The 24,102-nt window shown below is 34.7% G+C and overlaps 1 protein-coding gene across 3 annotated transcripts in view; it reads right to left on the reverse strand.

The window, feature by feature from the left end:
- The window catches only part of LOC106668570 (lachesin-like), a 134,584-nt gene that overhangs the window by 81,691 nt on the left and 28,791 nt on the right, over positions 1-24,102 (reverse strand). The window contains exon 1 of one of the 3 annotated variants that reach the window (XM_024226853.1): positions 4,561-4,590. The exons of the other annotated variants lie outside the window; for them this stretch is intronic. The gene's annotated coding sequence lies outside the window, so the exon portion shown is untranslated. Of the gene's footprint in view, positions 1-4,560; positions 4,591-24,102 lie in introns of those variants that run through there. 3 annotated transcript variants of the gene reach the window in all.

A 24,102-nucleotide genomic window follows, 5' to 3' on the forward strand; every position in this document is an offset into this window, starting at 1 on the left:
TTGTTTGCTAGTTACCTTGCTGAAATCGTCAAACCAAATGAAATCATCTATATCAGCTTACTTGAAGTAACAACCACGCCACAAGAAGAAAATATAAAGCTAGTCTCATCTAAAGAAGTAGCACGAGAAATTAAAAATTTACCTGCTAAAAAGACTCCAGGATATGACCCTATCACAGGAGAAATACTAAAACAATTGCCAAAAAAGGGTATAGTTAAACTAACATACCTATTTAATGCTGCGATCAGACTGAAATATGTTCCCAGCATCTGGAAATTCGCAGAAGTCATTATGATAAAAAAAACAGGAAAACCGGCGAACGAGATCAAATCATATAGACCAATATCGCTACTACCAACAGTGTCTAAACTCTTCGAAAAGTTATTATTAAAACGAATAAAACACATCGTTGAAAAAAAGAAAATCATTCCTGACCACCAATTTGGATTCCGAGCAAGACACTCAACAATAGACCAAATTGCTCCCGGGCACGAGGGTAAACTGCGTCCACATACAAAACACACAAACACACATACTGACATAAGCACACAAACACTATACACACCCTAGGGCTACCGCCCCTAGGAAGGTTCTTGGGGAGAACTCAAATTCTCACGTACTGGATATGGCGCCCCAGTACGGACACAACTCCGCCACACCTCACACTATGTGGTGGCGAGGCGGGGAGCTTGGTACACCACTGATGATTGATGGAATGTCCAGGCTCCCCGTCAGCACGCCACCACCAATACACAGGTGAGGGTACCGGAGGAAAACTGGGTTACGGCACTCTTGGGCCGCGAGGTAGTACAGGGACCCGAACCCTGGAAGAGCCACCGGGGAGGCTGTCCTATCACCTCGTGTATAATGTTGCGGTGCCTAGTACTGCCAGCTGGCGACTGGATGGTTACCGTGCTGGGCATCGCGGCGGGCCCTCCTGAGGCCACGCGGGATGGGGGAAGATAGGAGAAGCACCTGGGTGGGCCGGGTGATCGTCCCCAAAGGTTGAGAATTGCACTCACACTGTACAAACACATACTACAGACCACACACACACACACACACAAATGAAAAATGAAATTGGAAAAAGAAAATCAAGGAGTAAAAGTGCCTACTCCGCCTAGCCCGGGTCCAACCAGCCCAACCACACTCCCCCTTAACCAAATAACCCCACCTACCCCAACACTTTCCTCAAGCCCCCAACTGGATTTGCCTTGTGCAAATCCGGAAGGCCCCCCAACATCCCGTACTCCACCGGCCCAATGCTCCACCCCACCACCCTCATCAATCCCGTCACAACCACCCTCTCCTTCCTGTGAGATGGAGAATGACGGATTCATCCCCGTACATGGAAAAAGAAAAAGATACCCACCAAACTCGCCAAAAGGCGTAACGGTAGGAGAGAAACCTGCGCCTGTGTCCCCTGTGTCTCCGGCACAGAAGAAAAGAAAGCAAGAGGAAGAAAAAGAAATTAAAAACAGAAAGAAAGAAAAAAAGAACAAACCATCGGCAGGTATCTTATCGTTTGGTCTCGGAACCATGGGGATTACTCCTCTCTCCGAGACATACCAAACGCGCCACTACAATGTGACAAGGAAAGAGGGCGATTTCAAATCCACGTGCCCCTTCCGTCTGTACAAGAACATAAAAGAAATCTTGGGAGTCACAAGTACAATTACGAAGAGTAGAGAGGGAAAGATATGTATTGGTGTAACAGGCAGAGAAAAGGAAGAAACTCTAAAACANTACAGACCGATTTCGCTGACAACCTGCTTGAGTAAGATCCTGGAGTCCATTGTAAATGGTCGGTTGACCTGGTACCTTGAGACGAAGGGATTTTACAGCCAGTATCAGGCGGGATTCCGTTGACATCGCTCTGCGGTAGATCATGCATGTCTTCTCGAGGGCGACCTTCAGGACACGTTCCTGAACAGAGAACACGCTCTGGCTGTGTTCTTCGATCTTGAGAAGGCGTATGATACGACGTGGTCGAGGTCAGAGGCAGAAAAATCCTCACACTGCTGAAATTTGTTGGTCACATTAGATGGGGAGCGGACAGGGAGACCCTGTTAAAAATGTTTGACTCGCTGCTGTGTTCGAGAATCTTCTACGGATGTATGGCCTATTCCTCGGCCCGAAAAACGCGTCTGAGAAAGCTCGATAGGCTCTACTACCAGGGTCTCAGAGCGATCTCGGGAGCGTTCAGGACCAGCCCCTTGGCCAGTCTGTGCTGTGAGCTGGGGGTATTGCCTCCCGAATTACGGAGAGAGCAGCTCACACTCAGTTACGCGACCGAGTATCTGGCCAAGCCGTGGCATCCCCTAGCAAGGACGATTCTTGAGTGCCCGTACAGAGCCATCTATGACATGCTTCGCTCGCGGACGGGACCCCTCGGGATTCGCTTCGGGGAGGCCTTAGGGAGGGCGGGACTGGCTCTGGGGACCGTGCTTCGGCTGGGTGACCGACTGACACCTCCTTGGACCCTTCCTGCCGTACTCGTTTGCGACGACCTGGCGAGCTTGCCCAAGTCGTGTACACCACCACACCTCTATAAGACTAAGTTCCTTGAACTTAGGAACAAGTACGCCGGTTTTGGTCTTGTCTTTACAGACGGGTCCAAGACTGGCGATGGTGTGGCCTGTGCCGTGTATAGCGAAGGAGTGGCCACCTCCTGGTCGCTGCCCCCCCATTGCAGCATATACACGGCAGAACTGTACGCGATCTGGCACGCTCTCGAGGCGGTGCGGACCGAGGAAGGATCAGCCTTCCTCGTATGCACCGACTCTCTGAGCGCTGTCTGGGCCCTGCGGGGCGGGTTCTCTTTGGACCCTCTCGTCGTGCTGTTGATGGAAAAAATCGCCGAGTTGAAGCGCTTCGGAAAAACGGTGGTTGTTGTCTGGATCCCCGGAAACGTCGGGCTGGAGGGTAATGAACGTGCGGACGAGACGGCAAAGGCCGGGACGTCCAACCCGCCAGACCGGACCATCGCGACCAGGCCCTCTGACGCCAAGCAAGCAGTAAAGACCATGATAAAAGAAAGATGGCAGCGTCAGTGGGCCGGGTCGTCCGAGAGGCTTTTGCGCGTCAAGAGCACGATTCGTAGATGGCCCCCCGAGAACTTGAGCCGGAGACAAGGAATCGTCCTAACGCGATTCTGACAAGGTCTGGCACGAAGGACTCATCAATAAACTAAAAGGTATGCTACCAAAGCAGTATGCCGATATCATCAGTTCCTACCTAACTCACAGACTGTTTAGAGTCAAACAGTAAATGCAGGAGTGCCAGAAGGTAGCATATTAGGCCCACCGCTTTACTTGTTATACACCAGTGATTTTCAGAAAATAGATGGAGTAAAAATTGCAACGTTTGCAGATGACACAGCGGTGATATCACTAGGACCGACTATCACCCAATCAACCAAAATCCTCCAAAATGCATGTAATAAGATAAACGAATGTACAAAATAAATGGAAAATCAAGGTAAATCAGCATAAATCAGTTCATCTAATCTTTACAAACAGAAAGGTGGACCATGTTCCGTCGCTCACAATCGATGGAACTACTATACCATACAGCAATACAGAAAAATATCTGGGAATGACCTTAGATGCCAAGCTGAGATGGAAAGAACACGTGAAGAAAAAAAGGACAGAAATAGGTCTAAGGTATAGCCTTAATTATACTGGTTGATAGGACGTGGCTCCAATCTTGCTGTACAAAATAAAATATTATTATATAAACAAGTCATAATGCTTATGTGGACATATGGTATCAAACTATGGGGTTCTACCAAACACAGCAATATCAAAATTATACAAACACTCCAAAATAAAATCTTACGTGGTCAGTGCACCTTGGTACATAAAGAATAAGGACGTACATAGGGATCTTAAGATCCCTGAAGTCACGGCGGAAATACAAAGATTTGCCGCCAAACACCAGGCTCGCCTCAGCCAGCATGAGAATGTGGAAGCGACCAAATTCTTACATAACCGAAACACGGTCAGAAGATTAAAAAGAACAAAACCATATGAACTTGTGTAGTTAAAAGTGAATAGTGAATAGTGAAATGTAAATCTTATTGTGCCAATGGGTTTATAAGAATGTAAACATTTATTTATTCTATAATATTATTGTAAAATTAATGGTTGGTGTAATAAGACCAGTTTTAATAAATAAATTTAATTTAAAAAAAAATAGAGAGAGAGAGAGATAGAGAGAGAGAGAGAGAGAGAAATGTCTCTCTATCTGTATGTGCAATCTGTCTATCTCTAACTGGATTTCTCTTTTTGCCGTTATTAGAAAAACAGGGGACAGGTCGCCGCTATCAAGTAATACTGCCGAGATGCTGCGACCTCTCCAATATGAATGTATTTATTAGCGTGAATATTTTGTGTAAATGGACGTGGATATCAAAGAACATCGAGTACTCCACAGGCGCGTAAAAAACATTTCTAATTTAAGAAATTAGTCTAATGGATGAGTGAATTTTGTACATACTGTTCGGATGTATTTATTAGCACGAATGGAAGGAAGTCGGTAGGGTAATGACTATCATACCGGCTTTTCATTGTAGGGGCAGGGCCTCAATTGTGCATCGGTACTCTCAGCTCTGGCAACTGTAGATTAGGTAATCATTTTCTTACCTTGAGAGGGTATTGTGAGTGGGTCTGTAAATATTGAAGTATTTGTAACAAACCACTAGTGGTATGATAGGAACGAGCAACAAAACATTCCTCAATTTGTCGGTAGGAAACAAAATTATTATTATATTATTATTATTAATATTATTATTATTATTATTATAAATATTAATTTTTATTTTTGTTTGCAATGAAAATTCTTAAATAAGGGCTTACATCAACATAATTGCAAAACAATTCTGAACTGTTTTTTCAAACACAATTTTTATTCCCAAATTACCCTGAGAATTTTATGGATTTTGTATATTTTTATAGGTTTAATCATATTTAATAGATTCTGCGTGTCATTTTCTTGTTTTTGCTTCAAAACGCAAAAATCGACTGATATATATANGTTTCCTATCGACCAAACTCATGAGTGTTTTGTTGCTGTGCTCGTTTCTACCATATCACTCGTGCTTGTTAAATATATATATATATATATGAATATATAAATGAAATGAAATAAAGAAAAATGCGAGACGCTTATATATGTGAGGTGCTGGCAATAAATTTTTTTAGACAAAACGATATTTGTTCATTTCTTCTTTCTCAATCTCTCTATTTATTTATCTCTCTTACTTTTCTACTTTTCGTCATTTGTCATAATTAAGCAATCTATCATTTATTAAATCTTTTAGATAAAATGATTCAAAAAATTCAAAGTTTTTGCTATTTCTTACATTAAAGGAGGAGTAGAACAATGGTGCAAATGTGTCGGGCATGGTGAAACAATACACCGGTCCTTTTTCGATCGTGCCTTTAAAATCAAGCAAGTAGGTGGATCAAAGATAGCATATATACTTATGTATTAATGGAATATTCATGTATGTTAATAGAACATTAAGAGGGTTGTTTCATATTGAGGACCGCCTTGGCCGACTAAATTATGTACCCCGGTACGTGAGGGAGATCCGAGTGGGAGATATTGTGTTTTGTGTTCCTCCATCTCCACTTGTAATGATTTATAGGTTTTTAGAAGATCTTATCCTATCTATCGGGTTCGAATATAGTGTTGAGGAGGCGCTCGGTTGAAAAAGAAACTACCAGTTAAAAATGTCTTTTATCGGTTAAACGGTAACGGAAAAGAGGAATCGTATTTCATAAGTAAAGCGTTCCGGGGGTCGAGATTTTACCAATGCGATAGCGCTTATAATTTATTTATTTTTACATTACTGAATAGTGGTGATCATCACTATTTTTTCATAGCTCTAAAAAAACTAGTATTACTGCTACGGGTGCTATTCTAATCATTGTACATTCAAATCTACAATTGAATGTTTATGTCATTTTCTTACGAAACTGATCTCTTGCCATTCATTTTTTGTTAATTACAATCAGGGCTTTCACTATTCAGCAGATTTTTGTATTTTTTTATAATTATTTTTATACACTTAAGTAGACTACCACGGTAGATTTTCTTAATATTATATCAATTATTTAATATATTAAAAAATGTTTACTTAATAAATGAAAAAACGGAATTGGTATTACTGCATATCTAAGATCAGATTCAAAAATTTTATTTACTGCTGAGATTTGTATAGTCATTAGGGTCGGTAACCTTTGTTGAATAATAAAAACCTGCTGGCCATCATGGCTGAATTATTAATGCAATAAACCTCGTATCTGCATGACAAATAGCAAGTAGTAACAGTGAATAAACGGAAAAAAGCGACATGTAATAGCATTATTTTACACTGAATTTCTGGGTTATAGAAAACAGAAAAAAATTAAAATTTGCCAAATGGAATTATCAAAAATAGATTTTATACGAAATCAGGTATAAAATTTTTATTTTTGTTTTTATTATTTTAATAGTGACAATTGAAAACCGAATCCGTGCAAATTTGTTTGTGTGAAACTTTTTTTTTGTAAATTGTATTTCAGCAAAATGTGGTTTAAAAAAAATTGTCCACCAACAAAATTTTTGTGAAAAGTTGTACGATCAAACGAATAATGATTTAATTGATTAAAAATTGAGTGCAAATGTGTTGCCTGATGTGTATTCGAAAAAACTGTAATTCTGTAAGTAAAATTAAGAAAGTAATTTTTGTGTCCTCGAAATGTTTGAATAATTATCTTATTCAAAATTGGGATTTACGAAAATGAAATTCTTTAGAAGAATATATTTTTTCCCACGTGAGAAAAGAAAAGAAAAAAAAGAGGTGTTTTGAGTTTTCATAATAAAAATATTTTATTTAGACAGGAATCGTATAAAAATCGCAGAATATTAAAGGGGATTTAATTTTTATAGATCACAAAAATATTAATATTTTAAATGCATCTCCTATTGAAATTTTATATATCAATGATGTAAATTCATATGGTTTAAAAAGCCTTGTTAATGTTGATATTACTGTCAAATTTGACTTAATTTCTAATATTTTTAATTTCGACATTACAGACTTTGTAAGATATCAATAGAAATTAGAGGAGTGAAAATAATTAAAGATAATCATTTTGTCTTTGTAGCCTTCCGAGGGCGAGTTGCGGAATCGTCCTCACCGATTGATGATTGGCCATACAATCGATGTTGGCCTCAGTCGGAGCATAACCCGGTTGGATGGGAAGCGACGATCTCCTGGGCATCTGTCTTAAGGGGGTTACAACCGACCCAGCCCCATAACGGGGGGGGGGGAGTGAACTCCCTGATGTATAGACCCTAACCCTTCGAGGTGAAGTCTAAAATTTTGAACAATTCGATTTTAAAGTCTTAACATTAAATCTCTTTTAAAATTGATTAAGGAAGAAGATTGGGGATAGATATACACGGATCGAGATATTTCCCTAGCTTTCAAATTGTTTTCTGATTATATCGTAATCTTTATTAATTCCTCATATGTCCAAACCGCTGCTTATGCCAAGCCAAGAAGGCTTAAACTCTGTATTAATGAAAGTTTGCTTGGTCAAATGTAAGAAAAAACAATTTATATAAAAAACCTAAAATATTCTTAACAATTCGAAACTTTAAAAAATAGCATAAGTTACAAAAATTTAACAGATAACCAGTATTATTTTGATAATTTGTTGGATTCATGAACAGCAATTAAGAATGAGGTAGTTTAGAAAAAACTTTTCATTTTTTTCCCAGGTTTCGACCTTTATTGGGGTCATCTTCAGAGCCTGGATAATTGGAAAAATACAATACAGATGTAAATATAAACTTTTTAACCAAGCATTTCACACTCACATAAAGTGTGGTGCTTTTCCTATGGTATTAATTTGGTGTTGTGTGAAATTGTTGTGAAACGCGGATTTGTATTCTGCGGTTTTTATATGTTTTTTTACAGGGTGTGGGACGCGGTAAATATGAGAAATTTTCTTTGATCACAGGTAGTTTTATTTAACTCAAAGGAAGTCGAGTATGTAGATTTTCTGGATTGGATTTGTGATTCGAGGTTATTCAATATTGGAAAGGAAGTTTAAAGAATTTCTTAAGGAAGATAAAAAAGGAAAGGGAAATATAAAAATAAATGTTAAAAGTTTATTTACTTTATGATGTTGGCGGAACTACGGCTGAGTTTGCATATATCTGTCTCTGTTAATGGCATCATTTTATTGGGTTGTCCGGAAAATAATGCAGGATTTTGGTATTAAACAAAAAAAAAGAAACTAGTTACTTTAAAGCAATGTTCTTTAATCAAAATAATTTCCCATACNATTCATACAAATGAGTAATCCTGTAAACGTAAACAGAATATTTTATATAGATTTTTTTTAATGAAAACTTAAAATCCTGCATTATTTTCCGGACAACCCGATAGAAAGTTGGGAAGGTATTTTTTTTCATTGTTAAGTATTTGTAATTCGTCAAAATCCAAGTTGCGTTGTTTTTAAAAGTGGTGTGTCGCCAATGCAGTGGGGTTGGTTTTTGGTGTCTTACAGTTAAAGAAGTGTGGTTTTTTCCGTTTTTCCAGATATTGCGATGTAATTCTAATGTATGTAGGTGGACAGTTCATACGATAAATTTTATAAGTTACATCGGATTTATAGACTGTTGGTGTTGTGTCTCTGACTTATGTACTGTTTCGTGGTTTTTAACAGCTATTTTAATATGTTCTGAGGGGAGAAATTTACTTAATTTGTGTCACAATGTGTGGACGAATGGAATGGACATGTAGATTGGTTTGTCTCTGTACGATTAGGTTAATGATGTGTTGTCAACTGTGGAGGATGTAGTGCTGGGTTATAATAGTTTATGATTCTGTTGATAATGTTGTAGGGTAGTTGTTGTTATGTAAGATTTGTTTGTATGTTTGAATATTTTTTAGGTGAAAGGATTCATGGAGTAGAGATATGATTCTGTGTAATAATCCTTTAGCCGTGTGTGTAGGAAGTGGCAAAAATTTAACTTTATGTATAACATATATAATTGAGATATCAATCAGTATTCATTGATTTTTGGTATACACTGATAATTGAATATGTCCTCTGGTAATAGTAAGAAGGAGATTACGGGCTGAAAACAGACTAAAAATAAATTTATTGAAGTTGAAAATAAAATGTTATTATAAACAGTCCTGTGCAGGAAACTGTTCGAGATAAACGTAAAAACATTTATTTGAAAAGTGTAAATCCCTGCAGGAGAAAAATTAAGCCTAGGTCCTTCTTTAAGCGTACTAAACACGCTGTTGTGATACCATCTACAAAAAAGGTAATCATCGACCGATCTGAATTACCTTGAAATACATACACAACAAAGGCGGAAATCAATATTTTTAAAACATAAGGTGAATCATTTACAACATTTTCCCACCTCCTAATCTCTTAGCTATTAATATTTTCCGACGTAGGTCTACCAAAGAAATTGTCACAAATCTTGTTTCTGTCAATTTTTCAGTTGCAAAAATCGAATATTTCAGTGTTCTTAATAATTATTCAGAAATCGTGAGATGCGGTCTGTTGTGATATAGGATTCAGAAAAACATTTTCTTTATCGTGCCAACGTTTCGATCTTTATTGAGATCATCTTCAGGACTCAATAAAGACCGAAACGTTGGCACGATTTAGAAAATGTTTTTCTGAAACCTATATCATACCAGACCGCATCTCACGATTTCTGAATAATTGTCGATTAACGGTCACTAATGACCACACACACGTTCTTAATAATAGCCAGTAGATAATAATCTAAATTAAATCGTAGTTTTACAAGAATACTTTATTTCAGTTGTAAAAAGGATTTCGGTTTCAGGCCTTAGCCAATATTTGCAAGCTTGATCATTATCATTTAATTATTAAGATGCACGTTTATTTATTCTCTTTCATCTTTTGTTCCACCGCCATTTAAGAGGTCATCAGTAATTTCTACGAGATAACGAGATGAGCAGGAATAGAAGAAGTTTCGCCAGGGGATTTTTTCTTGAATTTTCGCACCACCACACAACTTAATTAGAAAAAGATTGTTCATTGATAAAGCTATATTTAAAAACAGAGTTTTACATTAGGTTTAAAGACATTTATTCAGCAATCATCCGCTACAGTTTTAATAAAGAACGAGAGGATCGAAATGAGGATAAAGTTATTTTTTATTCTTCTTTTCCGGTGGTTGACTTTTTCTACTTCTTGGGTGTCTTTTCAGGAACTAGACAGCCATCAAACTCATTTTCATTTTATTGATATATAATAATATATTTATATAATAATAGGGTGATTACCCAGAAATCAATATCAACAAAAAGAAAATGGGTTTGATGGTTGTCTAGTTTCTGAAAAAAACCACAAGAAATATATGAGGATAAATATTTTTTAAAGACAGTAATGCAATTATAGCAAAAAAATTAAATCAATATTAGACAATGCTATGTAGTATGTAAATAGCTCACGGAAATGTTACTATAATATTTGTATAATGTATTAATTTAACAAATTAGTGTAATTTTTCGTAAAGTTTTGTGGTTTTGTCCAGGGTTCACTGGTGATTTTAGTCTCTTTTTTATTCACTGCGATCAAAAGATTTATTGTGGAATTGACTCTTACTTATTTCCATGCTACTTTTGATACTATTACAACCGAAAATCATTATCAATCAAAATTGTTTTGTGAACGAATGTATAACTCCAAACCTCACAGAATTCACGCTAGCTGGGCTATAAAACTGTTTAAAAACAACTCAGTAATTTTTGACTAAAATCTTTATAATTCCATGTTTTAGGTGGATTGAATTACGCTAAAAAAGGATTGCGTAAGCAGATGTTTTCACATAAAAAAAAACTATTAAATGGGCAATGGTTAGTGCAAACGCCTTCTATTTTTCTTAATTCTTGCCTGCTGTGAAGAAAGTAGATTTTTCCATGATTGAGAAACTTCTTTGGTGTTTTTGTACCTGGTAAATTCAACGAGTGTGTGATCATTTCTTTCTTCGTCCATTCGTTCAGTTCCGCATTTAAAATGCTTTGGGGTGTGCCAACATACGGTTGTGGACCAATGAGTATGATAACTGTATCTGCATTATCTAGTTTGTCAACCTGTTCAATGCTTTGAATTGCCTCATGTCCTGGCACCCAAAACATATTTACTTGATTTCGTTTTTTTTATTTTTTCATTTTGTTACTTTTCTTGTCTGACCGAGACTAAGTATATCTGTGCAACATTTATTCCCTTTTTTTTATTCCCTTTCCATTTTTCATGTAGGTAGAGTCCTAGTTCTTTGGAATTGGAAATGTAATGTTGTGGGACCTAGCGTTCACTAGGAAAAATTGATCACCCGCCCTTTCCATATTTAATTTTAGATCCATCTGTTTATTATTATTTTCTATATTAGTTTTATGTGTTTTCCTTCCAAACATCTCTCATTGTTATTTTTATTTGGAACAGTGTTAAAATTTTAAATTCAGATTGATAGACATTTTTCATTTGTTTTTTTGTAGCTTTCGATACTTTTCATTGCAGAAACGAATTTACCATAATTTTATTGTCAGCATGTTTATATTGAACAAAAACTTACCAGTGTAATGTTTTAATATGTTCTGTAAAGTATAAAAATAACTTTTTTCAATTAATTAATCTTTACGTAAGATATTGATTGAGATAAAAAAGTCATTGTCACGAGCGGAATTCGAACCCACGATCTTCGGCTAAATACGCCGCTGCTCTACCACTTGAGTTATCATGTCTTCCATCCACTCAGACACCAACTTCCCATCTCAACCCCTCCATTCGAATTTTCCCTTTCTCGGCGAATTGATTACATGGCATTTGAAAAATGGCAAAAAGAAAGGGAATATTCAAAAGTTGGGTTTGAGATGGGAAGTTGGTATACGAGTGGATCGAAGTCAGGGCGCATTTAGCCGAAGTTCGTGGGTTCGAATCCCACTCGTGACACTGACTTTTTTATTTCAACCAATATCTTACGTAAAGATTAATTAATTGAAAAAAGTTATTCGGTCAATCAGACCCTCTAATGGATATAAAAATAACATTATTCTATTACACTTTATCCACCGAAGGAAATTTAGAAGTAGTTAGACACTCCTATTTCTTAACTCTATTGCTCAATGGTAAAGTTGTATTGGCGTGGCATGTTGAAAAGTTTCCACTTTGTCATAAGCATCGTTTGCAGCGATCCCGTCTCTGAAAATATTTTGTACTTAAAGAGGATTAGAGCAAATACGGAGTTGTTCGAGTGGCAAGTTTGTACTCCAAAACTTCGCTAAAGGTAAATTACGTTCGAACTCTAGTAATTGTCATTTGGCAAAGGCTGCGGATTACTTTCCAGGCTCACGAGGATTTGCCCTGTTGCTGCAAAATTACTTAAACGTGACGACGGAAATTCTTTCCAACCCCTTCACCATGGAGTAACGGTTGCGTCTTAAAAGAGTAAACAGATAAAATAAAAGTTCAATAATAAGAAAAATGTTTCCCATGGTAAAATTGATCCAGTGATTAAAAATTTCAACCTCTGCCTGTTCAAAACTTAGCGGTTTCCACACTATTTTATTTTTATGGCTGACTATCTCTAATATTAACTCAACCTTTTAAAATGGCTTCATTTCATAATTTTTTAATTAATTTATAAGAGACTCTGGTTTTAAACAATATTTATGTATTTTAAAAAACAATGTGATCACTAATTTATTTATTTATATTTATAAGTTTTTAGATATTTAGTTAATAGGTACTTAATTGTGGTAATGTGGTATTTACATGTTTGATTAAATCAATACCGTTGTTAACGAATTTATCGTTAAGGTATGTAATAACTAAAACTTGAACTTTTCATAAAAATTTAATAAATATAATACGAAACATTCCACTTAGTAAATGACCGGCGTGAAAGTAACATAGAAACTAAGATAATGAGGCTCTCAATTTTATCACCTTTTTTTATCGCATAGCCAAATATCTCATTATGGGTTTCCTGTTCTATGCAGGAAGGATCCTTTTGAGCATCTTCCAGCAGGTCAGGCAAACTTTTCGATAAAAGACTAAGCGAACTTTCATATTGCTCCCAGGCTCAGCGCTTTCTTCTCTTCAAGGCGTTTTTGTTTTTGTCCTGTAGCAAGGTTTATTAGTTGGCTAAGTTATATTCAATTTTTATGTTTTATGTTGTTTCGATTCACCTAATTCACCTAATAGGAGATTCGTTATCTTGTTTGTTATTACCCTTCTACACGTGATAAATATAATATTTATACACATTTTCATAATTCACATTCATACTAATGTACTAACCCTTCACTACGAAAATAAGTTGAATTCGGAAGATTATCTTGATCTTGCAACCTCTTTTCTTTCACACTAATAAATACAATCAAATGGTATTTACGAATTCCACTCATAGACTAAACTATCTTAATCTAGATTGTTTCACGGGTCTGTGGAATACTCGATATACAGCCACGTTCTTTCACGCATCACCACTCTAATAAATACATTCTTCTGGATATGCCACTACACTTCGGAAATGTACCAAGGAAATGCCAATGACCCGACCCTCACACATCATACTACAAACATATATATATATATATATATATATATATATATATATATATATATACGGAATTGGTGGGAATTTGGGGGACAGCCATACCCATGCACACTTAGACACTCACGCAAATAAATACATTCATACAAATAGGGGGAAATATCACACGTGGTGGGTTAATATAGCCGTACGCGTTGATTAATTTTAGGTAATCAATAACTTTTCGTTTATAATCACTGTTGTGCTTAAGACTTTTGTTATGTCATTCGGAAGGCCACATGCGCTAGTTGTTCGCGTTATTCTAAAATATCTCTTACTGTTACAGTTTACGCCACACATTTGGCATCTCCTCGGTCTCTTGCCGATGAGGAGATGTCCATGTGTTAGGAGGGTATGGCTTATCCAAAATCGAGTAAGTACAATTTTTTATTTCTTTTTGAAAATTTCAGCGGTCCAAGGTTTGACTGTCGGTTTTATCACCTTTAGTTTTTCATTCAGGGCGTTCCATCTGTTTTGCCATTCATTCCAGCTTAATTGTTCCAGGAATTTTTAATATCCGTCGGACTAACCTGACTAACCTATAGTCAACATGTAAAAAAATGTAAAATCATTAAATCATTAGAAACGATACTTTTAATATTTATTTTCCGTTTTCCGTTAGCAATGAATTTTTAAACTCTAACACGAAGTATTTTGCAGTGTTCAACATAACTGCATAATATAAAAATAAAATTAACAAACCGCTATTCTTGTTCCTTTACAAATGGAATCTAAGCTTTTTAAAAAGTTTGGCTGCAATTTATTGCTCTCGAGTTGGGAATCCTGGGGAAACAAAGGTGTCGCGACCACACTTTTCTACCAGAGGGTGGTTAATTTTTTCTCCTTTTCTCCCTTGTTGATCTAGATGGAGGCCCCTCAGGAAAGCACATTATTTAGCAAGTAGGAGAGTAAGCTCATTATAAATGTATGTATCGTAAAGCGTGAGAAGGCGGAGAGGTGAGCGCATCCCATGCATTAAAGAAGAGATAGCTGCGTACTTTTCACAGCCCCCCAGGGCCATGTCATAACGAGACCACACACATTGTTAACGATTATTTATTTATCACGTCGATGCAGGATATCAGTAACATTATTATGCCGGGGTGGAAATATTGCAACATTAGAATTCCGGAGATCAAAAAGATAATCTACTTTTATTACTTTTGTTTTACCCATTTTTAAGCAAATACTGCGCATTATTTAACAAACATCCAAGTAATAAATAAGGATTTTTTTAGTATAATCAAAATTAGTCAAATAAAAACAATTTATTTTATTAATGTTTATACATCGCTCTTAGCCGGATTATGTGACTTAGGTTGTCTTATATCATAAATATTATATTACATTATCGGCGCCAGAATTACGGGACACTAGCATAATAACGCAATTTAACAAATTGGAGAACAACACAATAACTACATAATACCCAAATCGCAAAACTAAATGAATGGTCAACTAACAGTAAAACTTTTACGTAAAAACAAATGTTATTGTTTTATTAACAATACCAATAAGAATCTATTATTAAAAAGTACAAGAAAATATCATTGCTGGTCGATAGTAACTTAGTAACGAAATTTGAGTATTCATTATAGTATCAATGTTGTTCAACTAATAAGAAAACACGAGTTATTTAAAACTGTTGAAAGTGTTTAGTAAATTATATTAGATGCCAACGGCAGTTAGCCTAACAGTTGACTTAATGTTAATTGTCGTAGATAAATTCATTTTTTAAACAACAACAACTAAAAAAAATTTTAAAACACTAGTGTAATTTGTGTGGTGAGTAATGACCGTTAGTCGATAATTATTCAGAAATCGTGAGATGCGGTCTGGTGTGAAGTAGGTTTCAGTAAAGCATTTTCTTTATCGTGCCAACGTTTCGATCTTTATTGAGATCATCGTCAGGGCCTGGGATTTACAAACATTGTTTAAATTTAACAAATACATGTAGGATGTGGAAAAAAGTGAATTTATACAATGCAAAATATATTTTTTATATTCAATCAAACTATTTCTATGTCTTTTTTATACCGACTTCCTTCCCCACCCCTTCAAAATCCAACATATATAAACATAAAACAGCAATCTCACTGGCACTCTCAACATGACACGCAAGAATGGCACAATTACACAGAAGACAAACACTGTGAGTGAGTAGAAATACTCCACATCCTACATGTATTTGTTAAATTTAAACATTTTTTGTAAATCCCAAGCCCTGAAGATGATCTCAATAAAGAATGAAACATTGGCATGATAAAGAAAATGTTTTTCTGAAACCTACATCACACCAGACCACATCTCACGATTTCGGAATAATTAGTGTAATTATTAAACGTATAAATTTTACTGATGAAAATTCAATTCAAATATTTTTTCCAGGTTCAGTAGTTTTAAAGAAAACCAGGGGTTAACAGTACATTAAGAAAGTAAACTATTTATTACGAAGTTATGGAAACACGCGATTTTTGGCTAATTTTTACGTTTTTTACTCAATCATTCGTAATAGATTTCTTGTTAACGAATTAGCAATATTAGATATTTTTTAAATAATATATATGTATAAATAAATATTGGAAACTAACATACAATAAATTTATATATTGACATGAGTGAATTTAATTGGTGAAAGAGTCACTTTAATTTGCAAATGGATGAATTTAATTTGCAGAAGAGTGAATTTTAAGTGTAAATGAGTAAACTAACACATGATGTTTTTGAAAACAATATATACGAAAAAATAAGTACGATATACACTGCTCACCAAAAAGACCGACTACCATTTTTGCACAAAACATGGTCAAATTAGAAAATGCATATTTCCTCTGGCTTTTAAGTCACAAACCTGCGCTAGGTCTCATGTTTTTGTAAAGTTTACTCTGTACAACGTTTTGAGGAAGTTTTCAGAAAAGGGAATCGGGAAGTGAGAATTCTTACTTTTTCTTACCTTGACCTTTTGGGATGGGGAAAGCTTCTGATGTCGATAACCACTTGTTTACCTCATCGCAGAAATTCAACTTTTCCTTCCCATTTCCCAGTTATTGTGGCAGTGCGGCTTCGAATAACGTATTTAAACAATACGTTTATGTATTGTTAAATCGGGAGATAGAGTGATCTGTTGTTGTTGTTTTTTTGAGCACGTAAAACACCACGTTAATCGCGAATAACTCAAAAACGATTGAGAAATCAGGCAGAGAAGAAGATGATGACCAATCGAAAGCTTATTAAGATTTCCTATCGGGGTGCTAAACGGCGCCCTTCCAGGATGATTTCCTCGCTCCACAGCTCAATTTGAAGTTTTCCACAAAAAAAAGTGCAAAAATTAACGTGTTCCCAATTTTTCAATTTACTGATGAATGACTGAGCGAGGAAAAAATTTAAAAAAGCCAATTTGTTCAGGTCAAAATTTTCTTAAAAAATGAGACCTAGCAGGTCTGTAATTTAAAAGCCTGAGAAAATATGGATTTCTAAAGTTTGCCTTTTTTTCCATGGACAGTGTACATTATAATTGATATAGATTTGTATAGTTACATGAGTAAATTTAGGTTACAAAAGGATGAATTTAATTCGAAAAAGTTTGTATTTGAAAACCCAGCATCATCAACCTAAACGATTCTGCTTAGTTTCTCTTCTTCTACCACAGACGTTATAGCAAAGGTTGTTATTGTCCTGGTTTAAGAAAACCCCATTACATTGATTGAAAGTTTGTTTAAGCAAACGTAACAAGATAACTAATTGTAATGGCGATAGAAAACTTTGATGTTCATTTAAAACTTTTAAACGATGGTGGAAATTTGTATTTTATAGACATGTTTAAGTAAAGAAATCTAACATATTTTAAATTAAAAATGTTATAGAACGACCAATTTTAACACTTGAAAAAAAGTCGGTGGATATTGATAAAAATACAAATATGTGGTGTCGCAAAATGAAGGGTAGACATGTGTTTTTGAAGGGTCCAGGATGTATACAATAGATCGGAAAAGAAGGAGGGCGGGCGGATTAGTGAAAAGGATCTGGGGAACAGAAGTTTCCATTATGAGTATTGCCACCCGAAAGCCCTCTTATATTGCACAACATCTGCCACTAGTAGCTCTCTGGCTAAAATATAATCTTATATCCTGTTCTTGAGAGGAAGGGGGCCCGACGCCAAAACATATTGGCTGGGCGGGTCCTTCAATTATTTGTCTACTTTATTGGCAACATACAGGTTTTATGATATAATTCTACAAGGGGATTTATCGTTTTCCAACAAACCAGCACTTTTTCCCTTTTCTGAGATATTTATTTATATGGTCCAGTGAGAGTGAATGTATCGTGCGACATACTTCGGGATTTCTTGGAAATGCAGTGAACCTTTTCTGCCGATGATCATTTATCACTTGTAAAATCACCCTACAAGATGTTTTAGACAATTTAGATATATGTGTTGAAATACTCCCAAATACAAAATATGGACGTCGCATATTTATTTAAAAGTAAATAATTTGTACTTTACAGAACATTGAACGGATTTAAAAATAAACCGCTTTTTAATATATAACTTTTAATATAATATTAAACCCATTATATTTCGTGGTCTGATTGACCAAATAACTTCTTTCAATTAATTAATCTTTATGTAAGTTATTGGTTGAAATGAAAAAGTTAGTGTCACGAGCGGGATTCGAACCCATGACCTTCGGCTAAATACGCCGCTGCTCTATCATTTGAACTAACGTGACTTCGAGGTCTAGCCGAAGATCGTGGGTTCGAATCCCGCTCGTGTCACTGACTTTTTTATCTCAACTAGAAACCTTAATTAATTGTAATATATTAATTGGTCAAGCGGACGAAATAATTAGTGAATTTTTTATTTATATTTTCATACATCTAGTCTTATTTAACATGGAATGCGTTTATTACCTTATATTAGAAAAACAAGAAGCGTACGAAATAAAACAACCTTGAAAAATATACATAATAAAAGCAGAAAAACAAGTTCCAAAAAACTAGATTAATCGCATAAAATATTTGTTTTCTCAGTCCTTAGGGCCCATTGGCAAAACGCTCAGATAATTTCCTAATATTTTCGACCTATTAACACAAAAACATTGTTTTATAAAAATCGGCGATCTAACGTTGCTTATCCTTGCAAGATAAAATAAAATGTAAATAAGCTCCAGGTGTTTCAAGTAGGTTTGATAGAAACAGAATTTTTAGTAGATTTAGGCATTGGGGTTGATTTTTGAAACTATTAGCTATCCTTACAATACCTAGAAAATTTCGTTATATCTTATTAAATTATAAACTATTTAGAATGTTCTGAATTTAAATCTAACTGCATTACGTAAACAGTTGTACAAACAAAATCCACAACATAAAGCAAATACAATACCAACTAAATAATTATTTTGCCAAATAAAAATATTGGCAAAATTTTGCGAGTCATGAATCACTGCATGAAAATTTACACTTGTTTTAGACAAAAAATAACTCCACCTTTCTGTTTCTCAAACACGAACAAATTGATTTTGGGTGTTTTTCAATGAGCCAGAAACTAATTAAACATAGAAATTCACTCCCATTATGTTTAGTAGTCTATTTTTTTAAATTAATTATTCTTTTGATGTAAGGTCTTGAAATGTAAAAGTTTGGTTGTCTTTTGTTGAAAAATTCGTATTGAGCCGAAGGTCATGGGTTCGAATCCCGCTTGTGACGCTAACTTTTTCAATAGAAATTTACCCTATGTAGTGAAATGTCCCATTGAAATTCGGATAGCACCGTTGGATTAGACGTTAAATGTTAATGACATAATGTATTTACTAGTTTGATATAATTTGCCTTAAAAAAATATTAGGCTCCTAAAATACTCACTTCGTATACTCAATACCATTTGCGTATCTGAAGTTAGACAGTATCAATATATGTGTACACTTTTCATTTAATATATGCAAAAATTGTGTATTGTTTAATAATGATTTCCATGAACTATTTTACTAAACATTTTTAAAAATACATATATATTAATTTAGAAAAAAGTTTGATTTTTAAGAATCATTCATATATGGTTATGCAGGACAATATAACGAAAGGGATGCGTGAAACTGTATAAATTTTACCGAAAGAGAGAGAAAAAAAACCAACCTGGGACGAGTGCGACGGGATCGCCCGTGGGATGGTTCGGGCGGTGAGAGGCCGTACTTAGAAGTGGTGAGATAACCTCGCAGATTGCAGAGACACTCTCGGCCCTGGTGACAATTTGCACACTAATGACAGCAAGGCTTACCACTTAACCAGACTTTCTCGCTTTACCTCAAGGGAGTAACTCGTCCGAAGAAGAGCCCACTGTCTCTCCCGAGGCGTTCTGTCATTCAAATTAAAAGGGATTTGTTCCAGCTAAAGTTGCTGCTTGACGTTTCGGATAAAAGCTTTTAACTTTCCTCTTTGGACGACTTGGCCCGCCTTTTTTCGACAACTTAGCTTTGTTTTTTAACACAAGTCTTTCTTTTAGTAATGATGAAGTTAAACAGAAGCCAGTTGACCAAGCGTGTTAAAAGTTATTTATTATATTGAATTTATACTAGACTTATAACAAAAATTTCCATTTGTTATATAAAACCTTGTACTTTTGGTTTTCTATTTCTTGAAATGTTATTAACGCCTGTATTTGTATACCTTAAAATTGCTCTATAAATTTATACTAAATCTTTTGAACTTATCTGAGGAAAGATACAAAACATTCTGTCCAAAAAAATTATCAAATAAAAATTGTAGTAGATTAAAGAAATATTAGAACAAGTAAATTGCTATGATAATTTTGTTACTCTTAGGTACGAAAATGTACGTTTTTGGAGAAGAATCGTAATCTCATAAAAGAGCTATATTTTCTTATATTGTCCTATTCTGTAAGTTGTGAAAAAAAATATTTTTTATCTGATCCACTCTATTCTACAGACGGAGTCACCTAAAAACATACTTTCATAAAAAATAATCTTTATTTTTAAAAAAATCCTTAATCTCAATTCTCCCTAGAGAATATTTTTGGAGAAATACCTTAATTTTATAAAAAACTATATTATCTTATATTGTCCTATTCTGTAGGTTGTTAATAAAAAAAATGATCTTGATTCACTCTATTTCACATCGAAGGCAACCAAAAACACTTTTATGAAAAATAGTCTTTATTTTTAAAAAAATCCCCAATCTCAATTCTCTCTAGAGTATTTTTCATACGACTTGTTCTCGGGAGAAAAAACTAGAAGCAATAATTGGTGAGTAGAAACCGAAGTTTTGATTTCAAAGATAATAATTATATTTGCAGTAAACTAAGCCTAGGCAATAAAAAATTGTTAGTGAAAGTAAGATAAGAGGTACTCAAATTAAACATACCTCTCATACAAGTACTGTTTGCAATGACCCTGTGGATCGATCTTTTTTTTATCTATTTGCCTGGAAACATTGAATGTTATAATGTATTTAAATAGTAAAATTAGCTAGAAAGATATGTTAAAGTTCCGTGTTATTTTTATTTTTACCTTTTCGTTGTTGAATTTTTTGAGATATTCTGGCAAAGTCTGGACCATGTTTTCTTGCTGATTTCATACGTTTTTCGCCATTTCGCCATCTTCAATAAGTTTATAGTGATGTTAAAAATGTACAAAAAAAAAGCCAGTTTGGCAAAACAACACTCAGACAAACCACCAAAGATAGCAAAATATAATGGTACATTTTCCATTCCGTTATGTAATTGAATTGTAATTATTTACAAATTGAAAAAATTGTAATAGATTTAGTTAAAACTGGCCGTTCTCTTGTTCATAGACACGTAAATCATGGCACGTTCATGGATTATGCAAGAAAAAAATCTTTTATTCTACTTTCTATTTATTGATGTCTCAACGAATGAAACGATTACTTTTTAAGAAGGCAAATGTATGCATGTACAGATGAAGAAGAAGAAAACAAAAGAAACTCGTCCTATTCATTTTAAAACTTTTTCCTTTTAATGTCTACTGTTCAGCTGTATTATTGAAAACAAAATTCCTCTTAAGAGTACAATTGGGAAGAATAAATAAACTCAGTGGATACCTCAAAAACCAGGTGCATGGTCTTTTTTAGCATTTTTTAAAAGAAGGCAAGACGAATAGATGTTCAGACCTGAAGAATTATAGTCAGGACTGTAAGGGGGTACGTAAGCAGCTCTTCCTATCCATTTTTAAACTTTTTTTCTTTGTAATATCTACTGTGCTGCTGTAATATTGAAAAGAAAATTCCTCTTAAGAATACCAATAATTGGCAAGAATAAACAAACTCAGTGGATAACTAAAAAACTGAGAGCGTGGTCTTTTCCAATTGAATTTGCTTTGCGACCAATAGGTCAAACTGACCTCGGCCTTTCCTCGGTCCTGATGTGAAGGATTGGACCAGAAAATTCACTTTTCGTCACAGATAACGAGGTTTACCAAGCGACATTCAGCAGCAAAGTGAGCTTCAGTGGAAATTTTCAACCTACACTTTTCACTTTCCTAGCGCAGATGTGGCAGTTAACACACGACTGTGACAAACTTCGTTCGACTGCTGTGGAGTGATTCGTGTAGTGCTGTGTACTAAGAGAATGCAAAATTTAAAATAGAGGCATCGTGTCCACAATTTTTGTAATAAAAACAGAGACAAAAAAGACTGACACGTCTCAAATGTTTTATAATTTCTATTTCATTACTAATTTATTTATTTTTATAAAACAGATACAACATTTAGGTAAGTTAATTAGTCTGACATCTTCGGGCAGCCTGTAAAGATTTTGGGTTGAATCGTTTTAAAATCATTACCATTTTGATATTTTCCAAACTGTTGCGGACATTTAGATGGAATGTTTTTGTAATTTTCTTAAACAGTATTCAAAGTTTTTTGGAGTTGAAGCAATCAAATATCAATTTTGTTTTCGGCTAAAAACTATTTTTATCTACGTACTATATTTATTATGTGTATGTAATACTATCTATCAATATCTAGAATAGTATGAAGAAGTTGTAATACGTTATTGACGTAGGGACTTAAAAGAGTACCTCAGTTAAAATATGTTTTAGTTAAAAATAATTAATTCGCGTTTTTTGCTCCCCTCCCAAAGAAACTTGAATACAAGTTTTTGGAAAAATCAAAAAGTATTTTTTTTCCCGACAATTTTTGCCCTCCAAACGCCTCCAATTTTTAGTCAAAATTAACGATTTATAAAAAAATTACAAAAACTCTCTAAACTACATTCAATGTCGTAACTTTTGCCTTCGTGAATAAATTAGGAGCGGAGATAGAGAATATTAATTGAGGTGTCATTCTTATTTATTTCCTCATTTATAATAACAAAATAGATAAACGTTGTTGACATAGACTGAAAAACTGAAAATCCAGCTTTCTATCGATTGTAAAAACATTGAATTTTGATCATATCTAGACGAGTAATCAATTTTTAAGTGGAACACCGAATGGTAGAAGAAAAAAATGCCCCGGCTGAACCAGCTTAAAGATTTTTTTCTGTTTGCAATAAAAATTCTTATATAAGAGCTTTACAAGGTGCACAAAACAATTATGAACTGATTTTTCAAAAACAATTTTTTTCGCCCAAATTAGTCTGAGCGTTATATGGATTTTGTACATTTTTTATAAGTTTAATCATATTTAATAGATTTTGCGTGTTATTTTCTTATTTAGCTTTAAAAAGCAAAAAATCGACTGATATATATATATATATATATATATATATATAACAATCTAAATACTGGCAAAACGAAAGCAGAAAAACATATTTAAGAGAATGAAATTGAAAAATGTTCCCTCCTGGAGCCCATTGGCCAGAAAGCTCGGCCACGTGCTAAGATTTTTTGACTTAGTCTCGCCAAAAAAAGCTTTTGTTAAAATCGTTTATAATATTTGTTGTCAACATAAATATATCACCATATTAGGACTAATAAATTGGGTTTCTATAAGTTGGAGAAGAAAGATCGCCAGGCGACATTTCCAGTTAAAACCAAATAAAATTACATAATTTCTCTTTTTGAAGGGTATACATTAAAAGATTGAAAATTTGATTGACATAGTCAAAATAGTCTTTATTCCGGAATAAAAAGAGAGCGATTTGAATTTTTAGCTGCCGAATGTACCGGTTTCCCGTCATGATATATTAAAAGTCATTTGTGTCATTGTGCTTTCATTTCCCATGGTTGGATATTTCAATACGATTTGTTGAATCCTTTTTGCTTAGAATAACAAAAATGTTTGGCCTATTATGGCTGTTAATTATGATACTAATCTATAAGAACCGTTTTGGATTAGAAACCGCTTTGAACAAACTTTCCTAGACAGCGGGTGTACACGGTTATGCCACGTAGAAGTGCCGTTCAAGGGATGTGAAATACGGCGAAGCAGCACGAAGGGCATAACTTACAATTTACAGTTGGTTTCGGAAGT

This window comes from Cimex lectularius, unplaced genomic scaffold (genome assembly GCF_000648675.2).
Source record: "Cimex lectularius strain Harlan isolate CLEC.00 unplaced genomic scaffold, Clec_2.1 scaffold7, whole genome shotgun sequence".
In the NCBI taxonomy this organism is placed as follows: domain Eukaryota; kingdom Metazoa; phylum Arthropoda; class Insecta; order Hemiptera; family Cimicidae; genus Cimex; species Cimex lectularius.